We start from the raw sequence: 6,000 nt of genomic DNA on the forward strand, positions 1-6,000 counted from the left end.
CCTTAGTCCTAACACTCTTCAGCTACAAATATTTGAATTTGCAGACATTTGAATTTGTCAACTATCTCTACAAATTTTGGATTCCTTCAAAAAGAAGATTTCCCCTGTTCACAAAGACTATGTGCAAACCTCGCCATCAGCTAAGAGTCTGTTTAACGTTAAGCTGGAGCAGGTCAAGTAATATTCTCTGACTGATCCTTGTAAGAATTTGCAGGTCAAAAAGGACCCTATCCTGTGTCCTGGGTAAGCAGCACAGAAGCATGGGAGGGGAACCAGTGCTGGAAGAGGAGAAAACAGGAGGGAGCAAGATCAAAGGGGGCCTGCATAAGCATGAGCAATGAATGAATAGGGTGTACACCAGAGATAGATAGATAGATAGATAGATAGATAGATAGAGAGAGAGAGAGAGAGAGAGAGAGAGAGAGAGGTGGTAGAAATTCTGCATAGTAGAAGTGTTTATGAAAAAGAGAAAATTTTGGGGTAGTGTGGTCCAGAAAGGGGAGGAAAGGGAGGGAGGAGATGGGTGAAAACCAAGACTGCCAGGCTTCAGGGTGCTAGCTGGAATCTCAGCTGCAGAAAATCCTCAATATCTGTTTATTTCTCACCCTCTTTCACATACACATATGTGCATGCACGCACATGTACACACAATTAAAATTGTTATATAAAGGTTCATTCCTCTGGTATTGCAAGAACCCTTCATGTGGTAATCCTGTAGGCCTTCACATGTTCGACATGAAGGTCTGGGTAAGTGTTATAAGCATATTTAGTTAGTAACAAACGCATTCCAGGGCTGCTGATCATGGAAACCCTGTATGCATATTTGGATGAATGCACCTACAGTACTTTTGCAGACTTTCATGCTGAAAACATGAACGTCTACTAGACATCCAAGTGTGGGAGGAATGACATGGAGGGAGGAACTTCACAGCTGCATCTCCACACCACCATCACTCTTTGAGCCCTACACATTTTCAGGCTGATTACCTTGAACAGAGTTCTGATACATGAAGAAAAATATCTAGGCCACTGTGGATCCCTTTACTGGTGAGATAGAAATCAATTAATCAATCAAATAAGTTTGTGAGAGATAGAAATGGGTATTTGATGGCCAACCACAGATCACACACCAGCTATTTTATGAAATGGGCCTGCTCCCATGGCAGCCATTTTGTGACAGCATAAAACCTCTATCACAAATTTCCAAATCTACCTCCTGACCTTAAAAAGTTAGGAACCCTAGTTCTACCGCATTTCCTTTACTTAGGGAAAGGGAAAGGTTCCCCTTGACATTTAGTCCAGTCGTGTCCAACTCTAGAGGGCAGTGCTCATCCCCGTTTCCAAGCCGTAGAGCCAGCATTTGTCCAGACAGCTTCTGTGGTCACATGGCGAGCGTGACTAGACACGGAAAGCCGTTACCTTCCCGCCAAGATGGTACCTATTTATCTACTTGCATTTTTACATGCTTTCAAACTGCTAGGTCGGCAGGAGCTGGGACAAGCGACGGGAGCGGATTCAATCTTACGACTGCTCATCTTCCGACCTTGCAGCATAGAGGCTTCTGCAGTTTAACCCGCAGCGCCGCAGCAACACAAATTCTGCTTCTTAAAGATGCTTCATTCTGCAATTATTATTTGTTTAATGGTGAATTTTCTAGTGGTGTGGTTCCTATATAAATAATAAATCTCACACTTTTGTGTGGCATCTCTAAATGCACACAGCCTAGACATACTTCCCTAAATGTGCTTATTTGAAATATAAAGCTGATGACATGTCGAATTACAGAGAGATCCTTTAGGTTCCTTCTTGTCCTTTCTACCCTCTGGCATTTGTGTCCTGTGACCTTTTGTGCTATTCACACCCACCATCATTGTTATATCAATTGCTGCTGCTGCAGACTCCTGACAATGCCAATATTCAGCTAACACAGCATCAGCAATGCAAGCTTTGATCCTGACTCTTTTGATTCCTTCCTGGGAAGAGGGAGGGGGAGAACATCTCTCCTGCCAGCAATTTCCGTTGCCTAAAGATAAGCATATGAAAACCTGCTGATACAAGCTGTGATCCTCTTGCCACCTCCTACACCATAAGATATCAAGAGAGGAGTGTGGATTTTCAAAGTCACGCTTCCCAGTGGTATACTGTTACCCATGGATCTCTGACCCTAAGAAACGGCACAGATTACACAGAGATTATCTGTAATAAAATTTGAATGTTTTAATTCTTAAACTCTCATTTTTCTGGAACTGGAAATGTGCACCCTGATGGCAAGCAATTGTTCTTTTGCTTAATTATAATTGATACAAAAGCAGATCTGCTGCATCTTGGGGGAATCACATATCATAATTTCTGGAAATACATAGCTTGTCTTCTTGTTCTTCTCCAATCTTGACACAGGAAGACACATATTATACTCCCCACTACTATCACCCCTTCTCCTGCCCCAGCCACCTCCCAGTTGCTGCCATGATGGCCGTCCTCTCCCCACAATGTTTTCCTGGAAAAGGACAATTATTCTGAGCATCATGGGCAATCTCTTAAAGGAGAATATCTCCAAAGTCACTTCCTATGTAGAGGTCTTTGCTTTAAGGTAATGGTTCCCACCCTTGGTCCCCAGATGTTCTTGGATTAAAACTCCCAGATCTCTTCACCACTAGCTGTGCTGGCCAAGATTTCTGAGCGTTATAGTCAGAGGTGGGATTCAGCAGGTTCCCACCAGTTCCATCGATCCGTTTCCTAAATCTGATAATAGTTCGCCGAACCGTTTCCTAAAGGCCAGGTGACCAGCGAGGAGCGGGGGGGGAGGGGGGCTATGTTTTTTTTCCCAAGTTAAACGTAACTAAGGCTGTTGCTCTGACAATCTGTGGAGACAAATGGCACACATTGATCGCTCACTCAAAAACAGGAAGACAGCTATCAGCTTTTTAACACTAGTAAGATTTACCACCAGGCCAGGGTTAAAGCAGAGCAGATCAACATATCAAAGGGAAATCTGAACTATCCAGACCTTCAGGCTGGGGGTGGGGGTGGGGGCCGGAGGGACTGCCAGGAAGAGGAGGAAAGGGCACACAGAGCATGTTAATTCAAGCATGCATGCTGCATTTGTCTCTGTGACCAGCATCTTCAGAGGACTGTTCAAACTGGCTTTCACAAGCTTTCATTTTTAAGATTATTCAAGTAAGTAGGTAAGTATAATACATAAAGCAGACTATGTCTGAGCATAAAGCCGCTTTTTATTAAATATTTCCCTGCCTTAGCTGTTTGCCATGCAGTCTTGAGAAATGGAAGGAGGAAAATGAAATGATATTTTATCATGTAAAATATATTTTGAAAATTATTTCAACAGGATTCCCTTTAGGACCTTTTAGCATTTATGTAATTGTTATTGTGTTTGAGTTTAGAAAATTTGATACTTCTAATTTTTGAAATAAATAAATACCTGAACTTTGGAGAAAAAAGGTCAGAAGCCTGTTGGTGATTAATTAGTTATGCAAAATTAACTTACAGCAACTAGGTTTTCAAAGAAAGTATATGTTTTTAAAGAGTGATTTTACAATTTCCACTCCTAGTGAATTTCCATGGCTGAGTGAGGATTTGAACCCTGGTCTCCAGAGTCCTAATATGACAGACTATTCCTGTATTTGTGATTAACACATGCTTAAGTTTAATTGTGTTCATCAGGTGCCCCAAGAAACATAACCAAATTTTGCCACCATGAGTTAATGCTTTTTAACATGAAGTTAATTTGCCTCCCTCCAGTGATGTCCTTTCAAGGGAAAATGAACATTTATGATATAGGCCACTATGTTTAGATTTTCAGGGAGGGAGGGCATAACATGCCACTTTTTTCATTGGTATGCAGAAATCTAGTATTTAGGATCTATGGAAAAACTAATGGGGAACCAGGCTTGGTCAGGAGGAGGGGATGGCATTATATTTTATTATGATGATGATTAAAAAATTTAAAAGCTGGTAAGGGCATTTATTTGCAAAGGCTTTCATGGCCGGGATCTGATGGTTGTTGTGGGTTTTTCGGGAAGAGCAACCTTCAGAACATGGCCAAAGAGCCCGAAAAACTCACAACAACCAATTAAGGGAATAACCTTTCAACTTTTTTGGAATTGGCAGTTAGATGCAGGGAATCCATACAAAGCCTGTGGTTTCTGTTAGTCAAATTCCACCCCTACTTAGGGTGACCCCAGGAATGAGCAATCTCCAACATGGCCTGGCCTCAACAGCCCTGCCCATCTGTTGCAAACTCAAGCTTGTGGTTTCCTTAGGGAGTAGGTCTATCTTGCATTTAGCCTTCCTCTTTTCCTGCTGCCTTCCACCTTTCCAAATATTATGGTCTTTTTCAATCTATGCCTGCCTTCTCATGATGTGCCCGAAGTAGGACAGCCTCAGGTTTGTTTGTTTGTGGGTTTTTTTCTTTTTGCCTCTGGAGATAATTTAGGCTTAATTGGATCGAGAACCCACTTACTCATCTTTTTTGGCAGTCCAGGGTATCTGCCATACGATCTGATCAGGCCAAGGGTGTCTGCAAAGATGATCGTAATTTTGTTAATTGGGACAGTCCTCTTTGTGTCAGCAAGCTGTTTTAAGCTTCTGTTGTTGTTACATGCTATCAACATTGCCCCTTTGTGCTGTCCTCAACAGCCCTGCACAGCTGCTGCAAACTCAACCCTGTGGGTTCTCTGATGGTGTCAATCCATCTCACATTTGGTTTTCCTCTTTTCCTGTTGCCTCCAGCTTTTCTGCAGAACCTGGAATGGGGAGGGATTAAATGATTGTGACGTTGTTCAGAGACCAGTTCCAAATCCCAGGGTGGCAGCCCTCTCTTGCTTGTGCTACAGAAAAAGCTTTGTTACTGTTGCTTTGTGGTAAGAACTTTTTCTTCAGAAGGGGTCAGAGAATTTGAGAGTTATTCTCAAGTTCATCTTTGCTTTACATGTGTGTTATGTGCCATTCAAGATGACCCTAATGGGCCTTTCAAGGCAAGTGAGATATTTAAAGATATTTGAGATATCTAAGGAGTGGCTTTACGTTTTACCAGTTCCACGCCCTCAGTGAGTTTCCACGCCTGAATGGGAATTCGAATGCAGGACTCTGGAGTCCCAGTCTGTCCCTCTCTGAATTGCATTACTTAATGTTAAGGGTTGTTGTGAAAGGCAGGATGTTATTATTTGCAAGCATATAAGCATGTCCTATTTTGTCTCTGTGAAAAATTTGATTTCTCTTGAAAAATTTCTCTGGAGAGAATTCTACTTCACTGTCATCATTAATACTACCAGCCTACAATTTCGTTACAAATGTGGTAGCTTTGGGGCATGAAATAGGAGCAGTCTAGAGGTAGCTTCCAGTAAACATTTATGGAAACAAGTCATTGATAATGTTAAACTGCAGTTAAGAGAACAAAAGCCAGAGGAACTTCGACAACCACATTGTTGGTGAATTGGGGGGCGGGGGGAGGAAGTGTCTGGCAGCCTACTGCTGAGTCAACATGTTTTTACATCCCTGTCTTGTTCCTTGTTCAATCTGTATATTTCCATAACTAGATAGTGCTGTAGTAGATAATAATGTACTGATGAAGGTATGTGAAATCATTCAGGGCCACCCAAAGACAATTTGTGAAGTAGTGTGAAGCAGAAAATCCTGCAAGCACCTCTCCCCAATCCTATCAGTAAAAATACAACAAGTAACCCTAAGTTACTAATAATTTCCTGCCATTTCATGACATGAGGTAGTTGTCACACTCTGCATAACTACAGGCTTGACCCTGAGGCAGTGGTTGCTGAGGTCTCCAGGCTTAAAAGGAAGGTCCCTTCAAATTCCAGATGCAGGGAAGGGGGATCAGGAGACAGGCGTCTAGTTGTCTCTTTGCTCCCAGAGGCATCTGATGGGGCCACTGAGAGATCCAGGATGCTGGACTGAGATGGGCCCTTGGCCTAATCCAGCAGGGCTCCTCTTAGGTTCTTATGCGGTTTTACTATTTTCCCATGT

The sequence above is a fragment of the Pogona vitticeps genome, chromosome 5 (genome assembly GCF_051106095.1).
Source record: "Pogona vitticeps strain Pit_001003342236 chromosome 5, PviZW2.1, whole genome shotgun sequence".
In the NCBI taxonomy this organism is placed as follows: domain Eukaryota; kingdom Metazoa; phylum Chordata; class Lepidosauria; order Squamata; family Agamidae; genus Pogona; species Pogona vitticeps.